Below are 24,832 nucleotides of genomic sequence, written 5' to 3' on the forward strand. Positions count from 1 at the left end.
TTGAATTATTCAAATTCTAAATTGTTCGAGCTCATGGTTCACTGTTGTGTTAAATTAATTTATGCTTTCAAATACAGCCTCTGAAGAAAACAACCAGGATGTAACAATATATACATCATAAAAATATAGTAGCAGGGTAACTAAAGTCTACCATTCTTTCTGTTAGTTGAGTGTTACTTACCCTGTGTCTACTCTGCCTAAAAGTATTTTCCATTCAGACACGCAAATGTAAAAAGGGTTTTGGTTCCATTTCATCACAGGTTTTGTATATAAACGCACACAATGCAATTATGTAAGTTACGTTGAAAACACTTTTGTCATTTGTCACGACTATTGTATTTTCATTTCCCCACAAAACAATTCTTGATAAATTCTTAAATTTATTATTTAAAAAATACTTTTAATAAATTGGACAATGCCTGTAGTTGACAAAGCATGAGTGTTTACAGGTTTTACTGTCTGTTCTTCAATGCTTCAATGATCTAGCTTCTATGTTTACAATGATCATTACTCTACTCTTTTCTCCTGAGGCTCTTTTCATTCTCAATTCTAATTATTACTGTTTACTTGTTTTATTAGTATTATGGATATTTTAAAAATGATTTTACAATCAGTATCCTGAAGATCACTACCCATTACCAGAGGCTGTACAATCCTTTGTCCACCATTTGGCTGTGGGTTTAAGTCCCAGTACTCCTGTAACATCAATTTCATCTCATTGGAAAGGTTTCAGCTCTGTTGTTGGACTGGGCACCAGATGGTCCTCGTAGGAGGACTCAACGCTGGTCCTGTTAATCAATCGCAAGAATTGTGGAGCTGATGGGCTTGGAGAGCTAATATGTTGGCATTTTGATCTCTGCAGAGGACAGTATCTCACGCTGTCCACACACCTAGGAAGCGTTCTTTTATTTTAATTAAGGAAGGGAGAACATTTGTAATTCTGTAGATGAAGCATTTCATGATCTAATTCCTTTGTTTGATGGTGGGGGGAGGGAGGAAGGACACCTTGGCTTGGGTTTCCAAAGAGAAAATGGTGAGAGGAATATACATGAGCAGCATCAGTCCAGGGGCTGAAGGTCCCACAGCACATTGTCAAATGCTCCTTGTGGCAGATGCTGAGTTCAGGGAGATAGGGAGAACCCACTCTGTAGCTAAACACCAGACAGTAAGGAACAGCAGTGCACTATTTTCTACAAGAACCTATGTCTCATCATTCCAACGTTGTATATGGTGTCTTTTTGGGGCCCCCTCCCACCTCTCTCTCTCTCTCTGTGTTTCAGTCCCAACTGATAGGGCCAGGTATGCCCGGACAGACAAATCCTTTCGCTGCTTTCCCTGCATAATACACACAGGACAGAAAACCGCAGAATCAAGTTAAAAAGGGAAGTAGATGCTGAAAACAGAGAGACAGAACCATGTTTATTTGAATTAATAATGCATTTTAACCACAGGGAAGCTGAGATAGTCCACGTTTGATCTTACTGTTCTCACCTTAGCAGAGAAGACTCCTAGAGTTTGGCATATTACTGTGGGTATGTCATTCAAGAATACTACAGCATTTGGTGTCAAAATATATCACAGATCCTCTATCTCAAATGAAGGGCAATAAGCTTTTAATTTTGATCCATTTTTATCCATTCAGGCCCATTGCTGAGTACTGGAACAAATGATTACCCAATGTAGTCAACTATTGATATAAATAAATACACACACAATAACATCTGTACAAAATAAAGCCCCATTTGGCTGCAGATAAAACAGAGCAAGACTGAGTCAAGAATAATCACTATTTGTGATTGAAGCTGTCAACATCCCCAGTGATCTCAGAGATTTGTTAGTAACCCAAGATTTTTCTTCAGAGAGGAATATTTTTCCTCTTTGTTTCTCTCTTCCCCTCAGTTTCTTTTACAGTTAGGCAACCTGCTCCCAATGTATCTCTGAAATCAGGAAGTGGACATGCTTGATATGCGGTCAATGATCCTCTCAATGAGAAAACACCAAGCCATCTTGTGTAACCTGCACACAGCTGAATTTGTTATCTTAGGATTGTCAATGCCTTATCAATTACATTGTTAGGATTTATTAATGTCAATTACATTGTTAAGGGAAACAGATGATGGGGTACTTGACCACGTAAAAATAGGGGATAGCTGGGACACTGGGGGTGGGCGAGGAGAGTTGACACTGAACAAAGTCAAAAAACTCTCTCAAACAAGAAAGTCTCTGTGCCTTAGCTTTGGCTTCACCAACCGGCACGGATCCTGTGAACAAGAAGCATGGGATCACTGATATGAACACATCTATACGATGGGTTCCGCTGCCCTCAAGACATGGGCAATTTTTATTTTGAGAAGTAATGTGCAGGATGTGAAATTAACATAAGTTGTACAAAAAAAAACAATTGAAGAAGCAGCGAGAGCTTAATAGGTCAGTATTTGGATGAACTTGAGGATTCTTCTGGACATTACTGACTTTGCACATAATAGCCCACTGTTCCTGCATGGAAGGAAGACAGAGACCACTTGAGGATGCAACACAAAATGCATCCCATGTTCCAGACCTCCTTAACATTCATCTTTTATTATTGCATGAACCAAGGAATTATTTATCAGCAGGATGCGTCTGGAGAACGCAGTCAGAAATCTGCAGGAAATGGAGCAACGTGTGGTTGGAGCTTCATCTGCCTTGAGATGCGTATTGCTAGGCATCAACTGTTAAAGGTTATCAATCTACGCTTAACACTATAGAGGAAGGGTGAGAAGAGGAAAGCAATGTAAGGGGGTGGCACAGTGGTGCTGAATGTCATTTCACTAATATTCATTGCAAGGAGTGGGGACAGTTATGGGTTCAAGTCTCCCTTAACTTAGGATCTATTCATACAGCTGTAGCCTTGATGCAATTATAAGCAATACTGCAGAGAAAGTGTAAATGAGGCCTAAATATGTCACTAGAGCAAACCTTTCTGCGCAAGTTTGGGCTTTGACACAATGGACATTATTAGGATTGGTGTCAGTGCAATGTTGAAATGGTTCCACATACACACTAAACTTGAAGTGCAAGTGCACCATTAGTTCTTGCTGAAAGCTTTGTCATGCAAGTGGCACTAAACAGGACAATGGGAAGTTCCTTGGTGGTCTTTGGTATGTCAGATGGCAGCGAATTGTAGGGTTTAGTGGCAATAAATCTGGGAGGGGGTTTATGTGTGATGAAGGAAAAGGGATAAAGCAGAATGAAAAGTGAGTAATTTACTCACATATGCTCAGAAAAGTAAATCAGCATGTTTGGATACAATTTCACAGAATTTCATACAATACAGAAAGGTGCCATTTGGCCCATTGTGCCTGTGCTGGCTCTTTGAAAGAGCCTTTGTGCTCAGTCTCAGGCACCTGCTTTTGTCCATAACCATGCAAGTTCCTCATCTTCAAATACCCGCTCAATTTCCTTTTAAAATTATTTATGGAATCAGCTTCCACCACCTTTTCAGATACAGCATTCCAGATCTTGACAACTTTCTAGCGTAAAAACATTTTTCACCATCTCCCCTCCAGATCTTTTGCCAATGATTTTAAATCTTTGACCTCTGGTTATTGTTCCACTCACCAGTGGGAATAGAATAGAGAAAACCTATCAAAATCTCTCATCATCTTGAAAATCTCTCTTGTTCCAATGAGAACAATCGTAACTTTTCCAATCTATCCTCATAACTGAAGTTACCCTCATCCCTGGTAACTATCCTGGTAAATATCCTCTGCAACCTTTCTAATGTATTTAGTTTCAATTCCCTTAGGGCTGCTAAGGTGGCCTCTTGCAAAATGAGCTCACTCAAGTATTAATTTTACAAAATAACACGAACAGTGCATTCAGCCATTTGACAATCCTTGGGTGTTAGGGTGGCTTCTCAATGGAGCAGTTTTATTAAGAAATAGAAACAGAATTTTCAGGGTAATGCATTTCACCCTCTGATTGAAAACAGGTACCCAAAAAAATTCTGTGTGCGCAAAGTTTGAGAGGTTTTACCTTGTCATTTATGTTACATACGGCTACAGTTAGTTTGTCCAAGGCAGGTACAATATACTTTCTATTGCCGTTCTGATGAGACCATACCCTCACACATATAAAAACACAACTCTGGGTTGGGAATCGGGGGCGGGGAAGAGCTTTCAGTAAAATGTGAACAGTGTGTTTTCCTTGATCTGTTGATGGCCTGGAGCAGTGTGGTACCATCGCTTTTGCTGCTATTAATATTCAGCCAAGGGATTTTTTGCAAAGATGTGGGAGGGGCAGATGTAAAGTGAGCTGACATTGAAACACTGACTGCCTTGTTCCATTTTAACTGATGAACACTCATTATAAGTTTCAACAGGTAATTTAAAGCTGCAACATCTCATAGTTGGCCGCATGATCCAAGATCAAGGTAACAGAATGAAATGGACAATCCTCCATTATAATGTGACCCAATTTTACACAGCTGGGATGGAGAACAGTGTGAATGGTTTACATCCTTGTGCAGTTGGCTCTCTAATTTTCCAATCCTGGGCTTCTCACAAGACAGAACTCTATAGGTAAACAAGTCAAAGTCAGCGGCACAAGTACGATTCAAATTTAAGGACCAGCGATTTGAACATCAGAAAGAGTTTCCTTCCTGAATCTTTGTGGGATTGGCTGATAATCACCAGGGTTTGCTGACCTGCACTGGCTCCTGATCTGACAACACCTCGGTTTTAACATTTTCAGCCTTGTTTTCAAATTTCTGTCTTTGCAATTTCCTCCACACCTACAAGCCTCCGAGATCTCCGCGCTCTTCCAATTCTGACCTCTTGCACATACCCAATTTTTATAACCCCGCCGCTGGTGGCTGTGCCTTCAGCTGCCTAGACCCTAAATTTTGGAATCCCCTTCCTAAAGCTCTCCATTTTTCTCACTATCTCTCCTCTTTTAAGTTGTTCCTTAAAACATACGTCTTTGACCAAGCTTTTGGTCACCTGTCCTGATAACACTTTATATGGCTCAGTGTCAAATTTGCCTGACCATGCTCCTGTGAAGTGCCTTGCAATGTTTTTACAATATTAAAGGCTCTGTATAAATATATGTCATTGTTCCAATTCCAGTAGCCTTGGTCTAGAGAAAGGAGAAACAAATCAGAAAGTGTTCCTGATGTTAACGGCTACCCTATGACCCATGTTTGGGTGACTGTTGGGCAAGGACAGGACTCTAATTGGCTATAATATCTGCCGCAGTTGAGCAGCCTGCTGACATTCACACTCCAGGCTCATATATGAAGAATAACCACTTGGTGAGGTATCTTGGTGAGCAGCTGGCACTCAAACAGTTGTACCCCAGAAGGTGCTAGTGCCTTTAGGGGGCAAGAGGGAAAGTGAGACAACAGCATAAAGAACATAATCATGCTCTTTTCCTCACACCCTGGACCTTTTGCTTCTTTGAAAAGTTCAATTAAACAATCCGGAAGGTAAAAAAAAAACAGGGGGAACTGTTTGGATTTTAACCCCACCAGCCAACCCCAGGATGGTCAGGACAGCGTCCGAGTTGGTTTAAATCGTTAAAAATGGGGAACCTGACCCCAACCTGCCACAAATGTCCCTTTCTACTGTGGTGATTTTGAGTAACTCTCTCTGGAGAGGTGGCTTGGGAATTATAATATTTTATCAGCAATTTGAATTTAATGGCCGCAGCCAGGTTTACCAAGGTGTGGGAAAGCTGCCAGTTAAAGGGAGGTGGGAGCTGCTGGATCTAGCAGCTAAGTACTTTTCTAGCACTGCTTTGGGCCAGGAAGAGCAAACCTGCTCTGATCTCCGATCAGCAGACCCCTTCCCCCGCTGCATTCTGTTCTATTCTCCTCCGTCCCACTGCACTCTGAGTACAGCAGTCTACGGCAGCTGCCACATACAGGTAGCCTATCAGCCTTTCAATAGGCCAGCTGTTGGTGAGGAAATGGAATTTTAATGATGTCATTCCATGAACAGAATCTCCACCCTCCTGGGTTGCCGGCCATTAACCCGTGACCCCACTCCTTCCCCGTGAATATAGGCATTAGGGAGAAAGGTCACAGCATTGCAAGGTGGGATAGAGGTGTGCTGCCCAAGGGAAAGATGGATGTCTGTTGCTCAAGGATTAAAGAAGCATTATTGGGTTTTTGGAACTACATTGCTATGGACAGGAGGGGAGTTAATTTAAACAACACTAATTCCTCCTCTCTCCACCTGCCCATAAACAGAAGGGCATTTTGATTTGCTTCCCTCTTTATAAGCGGTGGCTCGTTTCCCAACCCTTTGGTTTTGGTCTGATCCAATTTTCTATTAATGACCCCACAGCAAACTTGAAATAGGATGAACTCAAAGGGTTAGTTTATTTACACACACACACAAAATGCGAGAGTGGCACAACATTGCCTCCTTTGCATTCATACAGTAAAAGAGGGACAGAGAAAAGAAAAATTTACAGTGAAGAGGCCACAGAGAAAAGAAATGTTGTTTCACATTAGTCCAGAATCAAGTCCAATGAGATATTTCTTTACGGGGGTCGGTGGGCTAAAAATCGATGCTGTATAATTCACTCTTCCGGTGATGTTGACTTCACATGGTGAGGTAGGCATGCAGAGATGAATCAGTCTTGTAGGTGATGGTACAGAAGTTCCAGCAGAAGTGAAAATGGGGCCAGCTATTCAACCTGGGAAGAGCTCCTTTTCTGTGAGGCTGCTTGTAAGATGGTAAACAGCAGACTTGCTTTACAGTTCCACAAGGCAATATTACTGGTTCCACAGACTAGAGGTCCATGTCACCTGACTCCCACCTCTTCACAGTGTCTTTGACAAAGGGTGTGTACCCCTTGTCTGGGTCTCCGAGATTATTAAATATCTTAACCATTAAGAACTGAAAGGAAGGTTGTGGGACCTTTTGTTCTAACAGATAAGTAGTCCAGTCTGGGTTATGACATGTGGATGGCCTTTGCACAGCAATCTTTGAATTTGATCTGTGCAGCCCACAATGTGTTGTTAGTGGCTCTTCCGAGATAGCGAGGTGCAAGTTTCAATACTGCCTGGTAGCTCCTTTTGTTCAGTGGGTCACAGACAGACATTTTCAGCCATTTTAAAGTCTTAGTCGAAGTTTAAATTTTTTAGAGATCGCAATGAGCATACCTCTACATATATTTTATAAAAAATGTACAGGTGCGGTCTTAGTCCCCTCACAACTGCTTTTTGCATGCTACATGTCACAGTGATGTCTGATGTGGAGTTCTCCATGTGGTACAACCCAGTTAAACTATTGCCCCTGTTCAGCCCGTGTGCCCATCAGCTCTTTCAACAGCTTAGGAGACAAGTACCTGGATACCTCGGGGTAATACTCAGCCATTGAAAATTTCTTCCTGCTTGTGTAAAATGCTAGTTGAATAAATGGAAACACTTGATATGCAAGAGCATTTCGACTATTATTTTTGTTTTGCATTTTACTACTCACACAACGAGATGCAGCAGTTCTGGGATGGTTGCAATAAATTTCAACTTGTACCATGCTTGGTTCTTTTGTTCTGTATATTCTATGTAACTCTATTTACATGATGCTAATTAAACATTTAAGTCATACTTTTAATGGCTTAATTGATACATGCAGCCTGTGATTTGGCACCAAGCCATAAAGGGCCAGGAAGATCCCAGGTTTGATCCCTGGCTGAAGTTGAATTATTTACCCTCCCTGGAGCACTGGTGATGCTACAATGGGGTTAGAGAGGGACAAAGAAGAAAACATCAGCCAGGATTCCCGCTTCTGATCTCGATCAATATCTCATTACGTTTGAAGGCTTCACTTAGGAGTTTTGATATCGGTTTTGAGTCTTCGGAGAAGGTTGCCCATATTGCTACATCTGGCACAACCAAATAAAAATGGTGCAGAGCCTCTTTTGAAAGCAAGCACATATCAGATGCAGAGAGAAAACACAAAGAGAGGAAATCCTGAGCCAGAAACTAATCCAAAACTCAATCGTCTGTGGTATCCTATTTGCCGCAGAACTTTCCAGGCACAGATCAGCCTTAGCAGTCACCTATATATCCATTGGAACCCTACCAAACACCCTAGATGATGAACATGGTCATTGTCACCTCAAAGGACAAAAAAGGAAGTTACCTCTGACAGAATTGCACAAGTGTAGAGATTGGGCAGTCTACAGCTTAGCCTTGATATCTATCATGGTGCATGAGCCTGCTCACATTCACTATTGAGGGTCATACATAAAGGATGATCAATTGGACAAGGTAGTGAGGGCCACTGGTACCAATGAAACTATGTAACCTAGCGAGAGTCACTCAAGAGAACAGAGAAATGTTATTATAAAAATAAAGCAGTCTCAGCAATTTATATTTAGATGGTGCTCAGTAAATACACAGAATGCAGTGAATAACAGCTACAAGAAGAGAGAAGAAAATACAAAGGGGTTAAAAATGGCTTCAGACAGACAGCAATGTGCTTGACTCTTATCTACTCTCAAGGGCAACTAGGGATGACAATAAATGGCCTTGACAGCAGCGCTCACATCCCATGAACAAATAAAAAATAACTAAGCTGATTCAGAGCAAAGGAGCATGTACACAGGAAAACAATACTAGAAATTTTGGAGGTAGGGAGAGGCAAAATCATGGAGAATTGTGAAGCTGAGGATGAGAAGCCCATTCTCTGGGACACAGGAACATAGGGAGAGGAGTATGCCATTTAGCACCTCCAGCCTGATCCTCCATTCAATGAGATCATGGCTGATCTACAACTTAATTCCACATACTCACATTTTCCCCATATCCCTTAATACATTTGGTTAACAAAACTTTAAATCTGAAATTGACGTTTTTAACAATTGATATGGCACTCAATTACTAATTCAGAATTCTAAACTTCTACCATTCTTTGTGTAGGATTGTTTCTCCTGAAAGGTCTGACTCTAATTTTTTGGACTAAACCCTCTGGTCCCAGAACCCACAAACCAGCAGAAATCATTTCTTTCCATCTTCTCTATCTGTTCCCCTGTATATCTTGAAAACATTGATGAAAAAAACTAGCAGTAAGGACAGAGGTGATGAGGATTTTGGCCTTGGTGCTGGTTATAATATGGGTCACATCGTTTTGAATGAGGCAGAGTATGGATGCTGGAAGCAGGAAACCAGACTGGAGAACAATGGCGAACTCTAGCCAGGGGGTGCCAAAAGCATGAATTCTGGCTTCCGTGACGAAAGGAAAAAGGGAAAGGCAGAGATCAGCAGATGTGAAGAAACAGTTTAGAGGACTATAGAAAGTACAGGGGTGAAATAAGAAAGAAAATTAGGGAAGCAAAGAGAGAATATTACAAACTATTGGCAGGTAAAATCAAAGAAAATCCAAACATGTTTTATCAGTCCATTAAGAGCAAGAGAATAACTAAGAAAAGGGTAGGACCTATCAGAGATGTACATGGTAATTTGTGCATTGCTGCTGAAGAAGTGGGCAGGGTTCTCAATGAGTACTTTGCCCCTGTCTTCACTAAGGAGAGGGATGATGCAGACATTCTAGTTAAGGAGGAGTGTGAAATATTAAATACAATAAGCACAATGAGAGAGGAAGTATTGGAGGGACTGGCATCCTTGAAGGTGGATAACCAGGGCCAGATGGATTGTATCCCAGTTGTTAAAGGAAACCAGGGAGAAAATAGCGGATGCTCTAAGGATCATTCTCCAATCCTCATTAGATATAGGCGAGGTACCAGAGGATTGGAAGTCTGCAAACGTTGTTATAATATTTAAAAAGAGGGTGAGGGATAGGCCAGAAAATTATAGGCTGGGCACTCTGACTTCGGTGCTGGGCAAATTATTAGAATCAATTCTGAGAGACAGGATAAACTGCCACTTAGAAAGGCACAGATTGATCAGGATTAGTCTTTTAGGCTTTGTCAGGAGAAGATCATGCCTTACTAACCGAATAGAATTTTTTGAGGAAGTAACAAGGAGGATTAATGAGGGTGATGCAGTGGATGTGGTCTACATGAATTTTAACAAGGCATTTGACAAGGTCCCACATGGCAGACTGGTCAGAAAAGTGAGATCCCATGGGATACAGGGGAAGGCGGCAAGTTGGATCCAAAATTGGCTCAGTTGTTTTTGCGAATGGAAAGTGGTTTCCAGTGGCATTCCAGGGCTGAGTGTTGGGGCCCTTGCTGTTTGTTGTATATATTAATGACTTGAACTTAAATGTGGGAGGCACGATTGGGAAATTTGCAGATGACACAAAAATTGGCTGTGTAGTTGATAGTGAAGAGGATAGCTGTTGTCTCCAGAAAGATACCAATGGTTTGGCTGAGTGGGCGGAAAAGCAACAAATGGAATTCAATTTAGAAAAGTGTGAGGTAATGCATTTGGAGAGGGCAAACAAAGCTAGGGAATACTCAATAAACGGGAAGATATTAAGAGGGGTTGAGGAAGCGATAGACCTTGGAGTGCATGTCCACAGGTCCCTGAAGGTGGTAGGACAGGTGGATAGATGGGAAAGAAAACGTATGGAATGCTTTCCTTTATTGGACAAGATATTGAATACAAAAGCAGGGATGTAAGGATGGAACTGTATAAAACGCTGGTTAAGCCACCAGCTGGAATTTTGTATACAGTTCTGGTCGCCACATTGCAGGAAGAACATAATTGCACTGGAGAGAGTACATAGGAGAGTCAAGATTGTTGCCAAGGCTCAAAAATTGCAGCTAAGAGGAGAGATTGGACTGGCTAGGGTTGTTTTCCTTAGAACAGAGGAGGCTGAGGAGTACAAAATTGAGGTGTACAAAATTATAAGGGGCCTAGATTGGGTAGACAGGAAAGACCTGTTTCACCTAGCTGAGGGGTCAGTTACCAGGGGCATAGATTTAAGGTGATTGGCAGAAGGATTAGATGGAACATGAGGAAAAGCTGTTTTGCTCAGAGGGTGGTGGGCGTTTGAAAATCACTGCCTAAATTGGTGGTTGAGGCAGAAACGCTCAACTCATTTAAAAGATACCTGGATCGGCACCTGAAGTGCTGTAGCCTGCAAGGCTATGGACCAGGCGCTGGAAAGTGGGATTAAAAACGAACGGTTAGTTTTTTTCTTTTCTCTTTTTTTTGGCTAGTGCAGACACGACTTTTCTATGGTTCGAACAGTAATGGATCAGCTATTCTGGAGGATTGAGGTGTGCAGAGCAGGGGCAAATGCGGGGAGGAGGGATTATTTTAGCTCAGCCAGATCTTGTTGGATAGCAGTTGTGGAAAATGGGAACATTTGAACAGTTCTAGTATGGAGCTAGTACAGCGGAGTGTCATTGGCATACAGCAATGCATCAACAATGAGTAACATCTAAATGATGAATTGGAGGGGCCAAGGATTAAACTCTGAGGCACACCAGATGTGACTTTTTGGACACAGAAGAAGCAGAATTTTTTTTCTATCCGTTCATGGAACGTGGGCGTTGCTGGCTAGGCCAGCATTTACTGACTGCCCCTTATTCAGAGAGCATTTAGGAGTAAACCACATTGTTGTGGGTCTGGAGTCACATGTAGGCCAGACCAGGATGCCTAATCATATGGGTTCTTACAACAACTGGCAATGGTTGTGTGGTCATCATCAGACTTTTAATTCCAGATTTTTAGGGAATTCAAATTTCACCATCTGCTGTGGTGGGATTTGAACCCAGGAATATTACCCTGGGTCTCTGGAATATTAGTCCAGTGACAATACCACTATGCCACCACTATGTAACGTTAGATTTACCTCCATTATGAAGGTGCCACTTTGGTAGGGCAGGAGCTCTACAATCATGTATCTTTGACTCCAAGTCTAGCCAATTTACCTTTTTTAAGACAAGTTTCCCAGCTTCTGCTGAATCTGTGGTAAAGAATGGTCATAGTAGGCCTTAAGAGGTAAAGCACATGCTTTCAAACCTGGTGAAGTCCATGATGCCATCAGATTGTAAGGTTCATAATACAGCGGAAAACCAAATTGAATACAGAAGTCCTTACTTAATCTCATCCCGCACAATGTAATTTCGCATTAACGTTGCTCCCCTATTTGAACCTTGCATTCGCATTGCATTGTTGCTGTTTTGTGTTAATGCCGCCATACACCTGGATGTTCCCACATACCTCCCATGTTGAACCTGCGAGAGCTGACTCTTGGATCTTAGGTAAGGCAGGGAAAAGGAAATCTCGGGAGAGGGTTATGAGCCTCAGACAGACTGTTCCACATAGCGTCATATGGAATAGCATTGCGTTTTCCAGGAACCAATTAATGACATTAAGTGAGGACTTCTTGTGCAGAATGCAAGGGAATAAGCGAGCCAAAGGGAAAGTGTAAGAATAGATTAGTGGCTAACATAAAAGGGAACCCAAAAGTCTTTTACGAGCACAGAAACTGTAAACGACTAGTCAAACGGAAGAGTGGGGCCCATTAGGAACCAAAAAGGAGACATTCTTGTGGAGATGGGGAGCATGGCTGAGGTACTAAATGAGTACTTTGCATCTATCTTCACTCAAAAAAAGGATGTTGCCAATACAACAGTAAAGGAGGATGTAGCAGCAATATTGAATTGGATAAAAATAAATATGGAAGATCGTGTCAGCCTGTTCCTGCCCCACGGAACTCATTTCTTGCTATCTTGACTCCATTCTCTCTCCCCTTGTCCAGTCCCTTCCCACCTACATCCACAATTCCTCTGACACCCTACATCACATCAACAATTTCCAGTTCCCTGGCCCCAACCGCCTCCTCTTCACCATGGAAGTCCAATCCCTCTACACTTCCATCCCCCACCGGGATGGTCTGAGGGCTCTCCGCTTCTTCCTCGAACAGAGGCCCGAACAATCCCCATCCACCACTACTCTCCTCCGTCTGGATGAACTTGTTCTCACACTGAACAATTTCTCCTTAAACTCCTCTCACTTCCTCCAAATAAAGGGTGTGGCTATGGATACCCACATGGGCCCCAGCTATGCCTGTCTCTTTATGGGGTATGTGGAACATTCCTTGTTCTAGTCCTACTCAGGCCCCCTCCCACAACTCTTTCTCCGGTACATCGATGACTGCTTCGGTGCTGCTTCATGCTCTCGTCTGGACCTGGAAAAATTTATTAATTTTGCTTCCAATTTCCACCCCTCCATCATTTTCACGTGGTCCATCTCTGACACTTCCCTTCCTTGACCTCTCTGTCTCAATTTCTGGTGATAGACTGTCCACCAATATCCATTACAAGCTTACCGACTTCCACAGCTACCTCGACTACAGCTCCTCACGCCCCGCTTCCTGTAAGGACTCTACCCCATTCTCTCAGTTCCTTCGCCTCCGTCACATCTGTTCTGATGATGCCGCTTTCAAAAACAGTTCCTCTCACATGTCTTCCTTCTTCCTTAACCGAGGTTTTCCACCCACGGTGGTTGACAGGGCCCTCAACCGTGTCCGGCCCATTTCCCACGCATCCGCCCTCACACCTTCCTCTCCCTCCCAGGAACATGATAGGGTCCCCCTTGTCCTCACTTATCACCCCACCAGCCTCCGCATTCAAAGGATCATCCTCCGCCATTTCCGCCAACTCCAGCATGATGCCACCACCAAACACATCTTCCCTTCACCCCACCTGGTGGCATTCCGCAGGGATCGTTCCCTCTGGGACACCCTGGTCCACTCCTCCATCACTCGCTACACCTCAACCCCTCCCACGGCACCTTACCATGCAACCGCAGAAAGTGCAACACCTGCTCATTTACTTCCCCCCTCTTCACCGTCCAAGGGCCCAAACACTCCTTTCAAGTGAAGCAGCATTTCACTTGCACTTCCTTCAATTTAGTCTACTGCATTCGTTGCTTCCAATGCGGTTTCCTCTACATTGGAGAGACCAAACGTAGACTGGGTGACCGCTTTGCAGAACACCTTCGGTCTGTCCGCAAGCATTACCCAGACCTCCCTGTTGCTTGCCATTTCAACACTCTACCCTGCTCTCATGCCCACATGTCCGTCCTTGGCCTGCTGCATTGTTCCAGTGAAGCTCAACGCAAACTTGAGGAACAGCACCTCATCTTCCGATTAGGCACTTTACAGCCTTCCGGACTGAATATTGAGTTCAACAATTTTAGATCATGAACTCTCTCCTCCATCCCCACACCCTTTCCGATCCTCCCCCCATTTTTTTCCCAATAATTTATATAGATTTTTCTTTTCCCACCTATTTCCATTTTTTAAAAATGTATTTCCATCCATTGTTTTATCTCTACCTTTTAGCCTTTTTCGATTCCTTCACCCCACCCCCACTAGGGCTATCTAAAGCTTGCTTGTCCTGCTTTCTACCCTTAATTAGCACATTCCTTAGATAATATCACCACCTTCAACACCTCTTTATCCTTTTAACTGTGACATCTTTTGGTTATCTCCACCTATCACTGGCCCTCTATCCAGCTCTACTTGTCCCACCCCCCCTTAAACCAGCTTATATTTCACCTCTCTTCTATTTTTACTTAGTTCTGTTGAAGGGTTATTCAGACTCGAAACGTTAACTGTGTTCCTCTCCGCAGATGCTGCCAGACCTGCTGAGTTTTTCCAGGTATTTTTGTTTTTGTTTTGGATTTCCAGCATCCGCAGTTTTTTGCTTTTACCTCTAGGCTGATAGCTGATTGGCATGGCAGGTGAAGAGCCAGGCTGATGGACATGCGTCATCCTGTGCAATTAGAACTGGCCATTAACCAGAAACTGTTCGGTAAGAGGCCCAGAATTCTCAACAAGTAATGTAGCACCTCCAACAACACATTTGAGATGGAGTCAGAGGTTCAATATAGAAAACTGGTCATTAGAGGGAGAGGCTGGTGACTGCCAGGGAATGATATCTGCCTTTGCAGTGTCATGTGAACCTTTGCTCACCAATTAAAACTGGAAATTCAAGTTACCAACATGAAATGACACCATTAAAACACACCCCAACCTCTCAACAGTTTCTTCACGTGACTGTAGACAGGTCCAACAGGTCCCTTTTAGTTTGTTTTAACTAAACCTCTAGTTTATTCATATCAGGCACTGAGTACTGATCATCCAATAAACAGTGCTGTAGTGATACTCTTGCATCCTTTGAAAAGCACTATTTTGGGGACAGCTTAGTGTTGTGAGTCTGCAAGCTCCAGAACTAAATCAAGTCACCCCCAAACTAATCTCACCTCAGTCCAGCTTAGGCTAGACTCAATCATAGGTCTAAAAATAAAAGTACGACGTGCTAAACCAAGGTCTGATCCTGTATAGTTATCTGTTACCAAGCCGTGCTTCAATTTGCAGAATATGAGCACAATTCAACTGAGAGGTTGACAAACTGCAATCAACCAGGAAGTTGTCAGATATCTATTTTGGACAGGCTTACTATATCAAAGCAGTCAACATCTCTGAAACAAGAAGTCACGTTATCCATAAACAAGTGCTGCTGGCATTTTCAACCTATGACTAGCACTATGCCAGCACTTGGTGGAAAGCCAATTGGAATGCACCGTTGTGTAGAGCCAATCACTAGACTCAAGTATATTACCCCCAGGCCTACAATACAATACAACTTCTCATCAACTGAGGGTAGCAGAATGATTGCAAGAAAGCCTGGGAGGGAAGGAAGCAAAGAACTCTGCTGGGGTTTGCGATTTGGGCGGCGCAATCAGCCTCAGGGCCCCAGGCTAAGGTGTGGGGGAGGTGGAGTGACAACATGAATGAGCTTGCCAAAATGCCCCACTCTCAAACAGCCTGTCAACGTTCAACACCTTTGCTCAAACACGAAGAATGACAACAAAGTTAAGTACTAGAGAAACACTGACAGTCATGAAACTGACAGCCATTAAACTGACACCCATACCAAGAGGTCAGCACTTTCAGGAGAGGAAAAAAATTGGAAAGATTAAAAAAAAAATCACTAGATTCATTTCGTCTCCAAGGAAATTAAATTACATTGCTAAGGGTCCAAACGCAGATCATGACGAGCCAACACCAGAAGACCAAGTGAGATCCACTCAGCTGATGGATCTCTCTGACAAGTTTCCTTTCAGGAATGCAGGAAATTTGGATCTTTTTCTCTCTTGCTTGCTGACTGAGATCTTGGGGTTAAAACTCTACAATTCCATCCATTTTTCCAGGAAAGCTGCAAACCTATGGCCCTCAGCCATCATTCATATTTATGTCCAGAAAGTATGAGTAAACTTTTTGACTGTAGGCGTATTATAGTAAAATACAATCCTGGTCTTACAGGATATTCTCATACAGGCACATCTCCAGCAGAGCAGCAGAGATCAGCACAGGAACTCTTCATGTCTTTTCCCCCTCTGAACCGGGGGTATGAAGCCCATTTGCAGCTTTTGACGGAGATGGGCTAACAGAGCACAAGCAGGGACTGAATGCGGGGCCTTTGTGGCTGAACCACTCGCTAGATAAACCCAATTAGCCAATATGAGAATCTGGTCATCCAACTTTACTTTGAAGTCATCAAATTTTACCAAGTTTGTCCCATGCACTCAGGAAAATAATATGCTGTCTGTCCATAGGTGGCAGCAGTGTTTGCATAGTAAAGGTACAGTTTTCAGTACATATTCTAGAGTTAACCTCTAAACTGGATAATGGCTCGAATTTCATATACAGCATTAAAAGTTAGTGAACAGGTACAAAAATAATTTAAAGCACTGAAATATTGGCCGTTATCTCTAAAGGGCTGGAATGCAAAGGGTGTAAGTTATGATACAGCTGTACAGAGCTCTGATTAGATCCCATCTTAAATACTATACCCACTTCAGTAAAACACACCTCAGAAACCAAATATTGGCCTTGAAGGAGGTACAGTGCAAATACACTGAACAATACTGGGGCTAACAGTTAAATTATGAGGAGAGGTTGCATAGACTGGGCTTGTAGTCTCTTGAAAAAAGAAGATTAAAGAGTAATCTGGTTGAAGATGATTAAAGGATTTGATAGGGTAGATAGAGAAACTATTTCCACTGGTATGGGAGAACCTAAAGCAAGAGGGACATAACCTGAAATTTAGCGCTAGTGTGTTCACCGGTGCTTTCAGAAAGCAGTTTTTCACACTAAGGGTATTGGAAATCTGGAACTCTCTCCTCCATAGGATGTCAAGGCTAGGTCAACTGACAATTTCAAAACTGAGTGGTAAGATTTTTGTTAGTCAAGCGAGTTGAGTTATGGATTCAAGAAAGCATCATAATCACACCTGATACTGCCTCTGCCTAATTTATATACAAGCGCACTTACAACAAAGGTCACTGGTCCTGTTCAGAAGTAGAAATCCTAATTGATTTTCCCTCCATGCGAACTCAATTGCCACGTGTACCATTTTTAACTATTAGCCTAGAAATTAGGAAATTGGACTGGAAATCAAGCCGAAAACCATTCTTGACATTTATGCACTAATTGACTGAGCCATCAGGTAGGCAATGATACTTATAAGTTCAAGAATACTTTGGGCCTGAATTTCCTCAAGGGTTCTGATTCCAACCTTTACTTTTCCCCTACCCTTCCCTCCTACATATAGCATCTTCACTTTATGCTTAAAGCGTTATATAATCCCTCCTTAATTGTTTTCTCAATAACCAACATGTGTAACTTTTCCTTACACTGTGTAATTTGTTATTAAATAGCCTTTTCCCATTGCCAAGAAGTTTGAGGTAGAGACAGCTAATGGTTGTAATAGGTCTTTAGCAGTGGTTTGGGGAGCTGACTTTAACAATAGATACCAGCAGACTCAATGCCTCCAGACATACTTGCACTCCTATAAGCTTGAGCAAGGAGCAAGTGAACTTCATTCATAGTGAAAGAAAGAGCACAGAATGGCGAAGATTTGCAGGGTAACAGTTAAGAAGCTCTAAACTATCCTTGTACAGATAAAAGAAGTAAACACATTTCAAAATAGTTTTGGATTCTTGGATGCAATTCTCCCAATAAAAATCTTCTCAAAACCCATCTTTTTGACGAAGCTTTTGATCACCTCTTTTAACTCTTGCACTATGGCTCAGCATTCACTCCTTCGTTGCTTTTATCTATTTACCTCCTTTCTCTCCATCTCTCCAAACCAACTTTTTTATGGTAATGAGAATGTAGAAGTTCAAGCTGTTGTTATATAATCTTGCATGACAGTTTCAGATCAGTTATTCTGTTCCACTTCCTTTATGGCAACAAAGGAACATTTCCTCTGGACCATGCTGTATGGTATCACTAAATTTTACCATATATAATCTATAAATTGTGTCTCATTTCAAGGATGGACATAGATGTGCCACTTGATTTCAAATGATAAAGTTGCTTTAGTACAATGGGATAATAGAATAGTTATGGTAATGAGTGATATGGGCCATGACATAACAGTGACATCAGCAGTCATGTGTTAGAGAAACTTGTACAGCAGACAGTTTAGGCAGCACTTGGGGGAGATGAGCCTACTCAGTAGCACACTTTGTATATATTGTACATAGTGTAGATAAACCAGTTTGAAGTAACTACCATCCATCTAGATAAGATACACCATATCGCAAGTATATGAAAAAGTTGCCAAACTGTGTGTCTCAGTTTCTGTTGAGATTGTAGATGTTTGTTAAGTATGGGATGGGTTGGGGCGGGAGGAAAGAGATGGCAATTAAGGGTTACAGCACCTCTAACGTGGTTGAACAAGAAGATAACATCTGTTATTTCCTGCAGTGATGTTAAGCTGGATTGTGGCATCATTTTAAACTGGAACGCAATTTCAAAACAAGAATTATTTTTCTCCCTTCCTTATCTCTGCCACCTCCTCAACCAATGTGTGCCCTTAGCCTTTTCGGCCTGGTCTCCTTTGTGGCCCCTTCCTTTAGCTCCACCTCAGTGGTATGGCTTACTGATGTGTTGGTTCTGCCCTCTGGAACATTTTTCCTGCCTTCCCAGCTCATTCCCACTTTCAGAAGCCATCTCAACATCCAGGCCTTCAGTCAGATCCCCTACTAGTAACAGCCTCTGTAAAATGCTTTTGGGCATCTTATTGCATTGAAGGTGCAATATAGTTGTTTTTATTATTTTTCTGATCACAACACATGCAGGTACCTGCATCCATATCTCTACCAATCCCAAGTCCATTACGCAAAACTGGGGTTGGGTCTGGCCTCTGTTTGTCCTCAACTCATATAAAGCCCTGCAGGCTTTGAAGTGTGTAAGCTTGTATGATTACAATGCTCTGTGTTTGTCAGACCTCTCCCATCTATATTCTTCCCAGCTCTCTGTCCCCAGTAGGCATATAAGCATATCATAAACTGTGCAATTCATAAAAGAACCAGGATTGACTGTGCCTTTTTCACACATATGTACAGAAGCACAGTTTGGCAACGTTGGGCCTGAACCTCTGCAGAGAGGCAGAGTCAAATTGCCACTCTGCTCCTACATTTTTAACCGTCAAATTTTTTCTTCCCTGCCTTGCCTGACCTTTGGACTCAGGCCGGATGAGAACAGTGCAGGGCAGCGCACTCCTGAGGCCTCTGTTGAACACAGGAGAGTCGGAGGGAAGGAGGCCATGCCCCCTGTTTTATGGCACTGGCTGCTGTAAATCAGATATCCATCCAGGAGCAGGTAGGTTTGTCAGCTAAGTGGTTAGAATTGGGGGAGGCATCCGGTTGGGTCTGGGGGGGCGGGGTGGATGAGTCCAGGTGGAAGGAAATCCCGTGGAGGGAGTAGTCCCATGGCCTGTTGGGAGGATGGGGCGATAGGGGAAGGTAGTCAGGGTGGGGGGGATCGATGTAGTCTCGGTGGCACAAGTCCCATGTGGGGGTGGCGGTGGAAGTAGTTGGTGGGTTGAGGGAGTCCCCTGGAGTTTCAGGAGGGGGGTGGTTGATGTTGGGGAGTCCTGTAGGGGGCAGGTGTGAGTCTGTACAATAGTTACCGAGAAGCTAGAAGTGCTTTTTATTCTTCTAACTTTTTCTGGTGATGTAAGACAGTTGGAACCATCCGAAGTTTGCAATTTAAATCGCATTTTTAGATGGTTCCCAGTGCAGGGGAATTGCCCAAAGGAAATTTGCACTTACCAGGCAATTGGCGTGCAAACCTTACCTGGGAACATCTGGGGAGCGGGGGGCGGTGTTCCCCCACCACATCTTTGGGGTAGCCCCAGTTACACCACCCTGCAGTTCGGCAGTTACAGCCTGCTACCTTTTCTTTAAGAAAAACCACCCATAGCCTTTCCTCTATTCATTGTTGTTAAAATTTAATAATTCACATTGCAATAACAGTTTGCAAGCACTATAAAGAAAATGGATCAGAATTCTTACTGCTTCTTTTGTCTCCAAAACAATGATGATGTGCCTTTAGATTCATTTTGTATCTTGCATTTAATAGCATTTCACATCTCTCTGCCATTTCCCATTCCTGGCATCAGCTCATAGGTTTTTGCCAGCATTGTTCAGTAACTGGTTGGGACATGATAAAAGGAAGAATGGTGCCAGAATCATGCACCCTTTAAATCCCCCTCCTCCCACCTGCCCATTGCTCTGCATTCTCCCCTCCCCAAGGTTTCAATCATCCCCCTGTAGGAGGAAACCACAGAAACTAATGTGTCCAATAAACATGTGGCACAATAAACTACAGTGGCAATCAACTGGGTCAAGATACTAGCCTCATCCCACAGATCATGTTCGGTACAGGAGTCCCCTCTCCCAATCTGTATTATTGCAAAATATAATGAACAAAGTGATCTCACAGAACAGTGCAAACGTATTACTAATTACTGATACTTGGTACATTTTAATGTTCATCTGTAACTTGCTTGCAAAGCAAGATTATGTTAGAGTTCTATAAACTGCAATTAGGAAGAGTTATGAATCTTTGGACTTCAGCCATTTATTCAATCACTGACTGATCAACTCAAACAAAACAAAAAGAAGTAACATTTCAAGAACAGTGTACACAGAAGTGGCTACAATTTCTGCTCTCTGTGAAATATGATTACACTTTCAAGTGCCCTGAGCAATTAATGTACAAACAGAAAACCAGGAAATAATTTTTAGGCTTTTACAGAGCTTTGTTGCAGTTAAAGAATGATGAATTAAATCTTTTTTCAAAGAGCTTATTTGCACAATTTATTCACATGTGGGCAGAGGTCTTACTCCCAGAGACCCCCACATCAGTGGTCCAGAAAAATACCTTCAGCAAAGTGATAAGGGGACTTGTCTATATTTATCTGACTCATCTGTGCTGTTAAGCCAATGAGGAAGTTACTCAAGGGGAACTTTTATGTGGTTTTATGTTAATGATGAGGCTCCACTCATCAAAATTATATTTGGAGCATCAGAATGTTGCTCAGTTAGAACTTTAGCAGCCAGTTTCATGGCAAGTAATGGAAATGGACAGCGGAGGGCTTGATTCTGACAGAATTATTAATTCAATCCCCACTGATAAAATTTTTAGACTGCAGGTGAAATGTAAAGGAGAGAGGTGAATGCTATTCCAGAGACATCAGAGCATATGCAATCCAGCAGTAAAACAATTGTGTTTCATTCCAGCATTAATAGAATATTCATGATGAGTTACTGAATATGAAAGTGTTCTCACCTGGGAATTTGAGCTATAAAATTCTCTCTTACAATGAATCCAATTCACACAAGGTCCAAAGTCCCAGGACTAAAAGCTAAAGACAACACCTCACAGACATCCATAAAACAAACTGCAAAGTCAACTGACTCTTTCTCATTGACAGCCTCTGCACACAACAAGTGGAGGTAAGAGGCATAATGTGGCATTGCATACCTATACAATGGGAGGCATTGGGATGGGTTTCTCTCCATGGAATTCTACACTTCCAGTTGGTTGGGATGTTTAGTGACTTCATCAAAAAAGGTAATTCTTCCCCCACCTGTTGCTTGCTAGCTGATCCCAGAACTTCTGCGTGCAGATAGAACTTACGGTCTAGTTGCATCTTAAGTGGAAAAAATCTAGAAACTTCGGCTGTAACCTTCCAAAACGTGTCAAATTTTGTCAGGCATCTCACTCAATGCACAACCCAGGCTTCATACTTGAGGTCTTCACTGCAAGAACCCAGGCACCAAACAGCAGGTTTTCAATACAAGGAGACCCAGGCACCATATCTATCCAGGCACTGAGCAGGAACACAGCACCTTTACACCCTGGCATTTAGACATCATGTTCAGGGGATTCAATTTCCTTCCATCACATTAGGCACATTGGAATCGATGAAACAGACAAAAGGATCTATTTGTTTGCAAAGAGATTAGCCAGGCCTGATCAGAGAGTGTGGTTCCTTTGAAATAATCTGAAAACAAACCACATAAAAATTCCTCGGGGAAATCCTACCCTCTGTGCAGATATCTGGTTTAGATTTTGTATGCTACTGTATTGCTAACATCCTTTTCCTTCAATATCAACAAGATGTTATCCTATCACTCAAACTGTTGGTTACTAATATTTGCAGGTATCAGAGCCAAAGAATCAGCAGCTCACTCATTTCACATCAAACACATCCAAATCCAGTCATTCTAAATGTGAGCTGAATCATTAAAATACCAATTCCCTCACCTTGCACCATAATAACATCCTTGGGATGGCATCAGCTTAAACTGGATCATCAAAGATAGCATGGTTCAAAAATCAAGTCAACAATGCATTTCGGAGCAGATGGGTCATTTATTTAAAACTCTATGTTAAAAAACTCAAATTGCTGAATCTACAGCCTTGCATTTTCTCTCAATTCATCATATTGTTTGCCCTCTTGGACACATCCGCCTGTGACCACTTCATCAGAGCTATTATAAATTTAACAATGAAACTAGCTGAAAGTTGTTTGATACACACTTAAGGGCTTTAAGGTTTCTGCAAAGCGAGGGCATCCCAACAGCATCCTGGTCAAGAGAAGAGATCTTTCCCTTTATTCCACATGCCATTTAAGCAAACATATGGGGGAGGATACAGAACTGACACGAGCCTCTGTTTAACCAAGTAGCCCCTTTAACAGGATGCCACACTGCTATGAGCAATATGACAGATATACAATCCCTCTTATCAACCACAGTGAATCATAAAGCAAGCTTCAATGTAATAAAGTACATGGGAAGAATTGACACAGAGTTAATACGAACATATGGCCTTTTTTAACCACTTTTTGCTCCTCACACATTTGGCACTAAGATTACAGATGGAAGATGACTAAAAAGTTTAGCCCACTTCAAACTTCATACTTGAAACTGGAAAGCACCATCCTCTGCTTTGGAAATATCATCTGGTAAAATAATAGAAAGCACACATTCATATGGAAATTTTCTTGACTGCCACTGTTCACTTACCCAGAAATTCTGGAGTGTCCTGCACAGCCCTGGGCAATAATAGTACTCCATCTCCAGTGATGAGAATAACTCTGTGTGTTTAAAAAAATACAATTCAAATGAGCTCACGCTGCCATCTCTCTGTTCGCAGTCTGTCTGCGGCTTCCTTGTCAAAGTGAGCACTGAGGGCAGGCTGAGCAAAGTTTCCCTGATATCATTTACTGAGCGCAGCAGCAGCAGCAGCAGCACAGGCACACACATGCACACTCGCTTACTTGCGGTAGATGTTTAGAACTCCACTCCCATCTGCCCTCCCCCTCCCCTTCAGCACAGTCTAAAGTATTCACCAGCTGAGTGGGAGATCACATGACATACTGGTCAGGAAATGACTACTACTGTCATCTGACCTTGCTTTGAAAATACCGCAACATTTCTAACGAGTCCTTCCTAAAATGTACCGAAACACAGCTCTTTCGGATTTGCTGCCAAATAAGAATCAAATAAACAGGAAGTCTGCAAAAGCACTGGGACAAAAGGAATAGATTCTGGAGGTCAGCAGCCAGTTAGACAGCTTGAAATTGGACAATCCCCTAATCAACACGGAGTCATTTAAAATATTTATAGTAGTTTGATATACAATGGAAACAGGATGTATTTGTGAACACTGGTAGGAGTGATAGGCAACAGGAATTGAGCATTCTGCTACCCACAGTCCTGATGCTGTACCTATATTCTTCTATTCAACAAATTCTAACATTAATCCTTGAAGTTTATTTCATTTGCAAATTCTATTTAGATCTTACTATTTGTTTATCTGGCTGGGAAAAAGGTGAGACATAGTCATTTCAATCTAACTCGCTTGCATCTTGCTCCAACAAGGTTTACCTCTTTCTTGCTGTAAAGTCCATTTCGATAGAGTGGACAGCAGTGAGTAGAGGTTAAAGGATAATCCAGCCAGGGGGTTTGAACAGTGAAATGATACACCTAAATCCAGACAGATTCATGGAATCAAAGTCTTCTTTCTGCTAGCTCTCATACTCCTGATGGGTGCAAACTTGCAGCACGAAACTGACTCCAACTGAGCCCTAGAAGTTTGAGAAATGTAAGCCTCTCAATTGTAAAAGACTTAGATTTCTATCATGCTTTTATGATCCCAGGAAGTCCCAAAGTGATTTACATCCTAACTTAAGTATTTTTTTTTGAAGTAGAGTTCCTGTTGTAAGGTAGGAATTGTGGCAGCCAAAATGCACACAACAGGCTCCCACAACAGCAAACTGATAATCTGTTCTAGTGATGTTGGTTGAGGAATAACTATTGGTCAGGACACTGGGGCGAACTTCCCAGCTTTTTTTTGAAACAGTGCCTTACAACATTTAAGGTCCATCCAACAAGCATACAGGGCTTTGCTTTAACATCTCATATAACAGACAACACCCGCAACAGTACATCACACAATCAGTACTGCAGTGGAGTGCCCGTGCTGAATTCCCTGGAGTGGGATTTGAACCCATGGTACACTGAACTTGAGAACATACAAAATAG

The 24,832-nt window shown here is 42.3% G+C and overlaps 1 protein-coding gene across 2 annotated transcripts in view; it reads right to left on the reverse strand.

The window, feature by feature from the left end:
• Nucleotides 1–24,832, reverse strand: part of LOC144687791 (uncharacterized) — a 235,143-nt gene that overhangs the window by 85,083 nt on the left and 125,228 nt on the right. Inside the window, exon 6 of one of the 2 annotated variants that reach the window (XR_013578209.1) lies at nucleotides 23,312–23,382. The exons of the other annotated variant lie outside the window; for it this stretch is intronic. The gene's annotated coding sequence lies outside the window, so the exon portion shown is untranslated. The remainder of the gene's footprint in view (nucleotides 1–23,311; nucleotides 23,383–24,832) is intronic. 2 annotated transcript variants of the gene reach the window in all.

Source organism: Cetorhinus maximus, chromosome 12 (genome assembly GCF_964194155.1).
Source record: "Cetorhinus maximus chromosome 12, sCetMax3.hap1.1, whole genome shotgun sequence".
In the NCBI taxonomy this organism is placed as follows: Eukaryota; Metazoa; Chordata; class Chondrichthyes; order Lamniformes; family Cetorhinidae; genus Cetorhinus; species Cetorhinus maximus.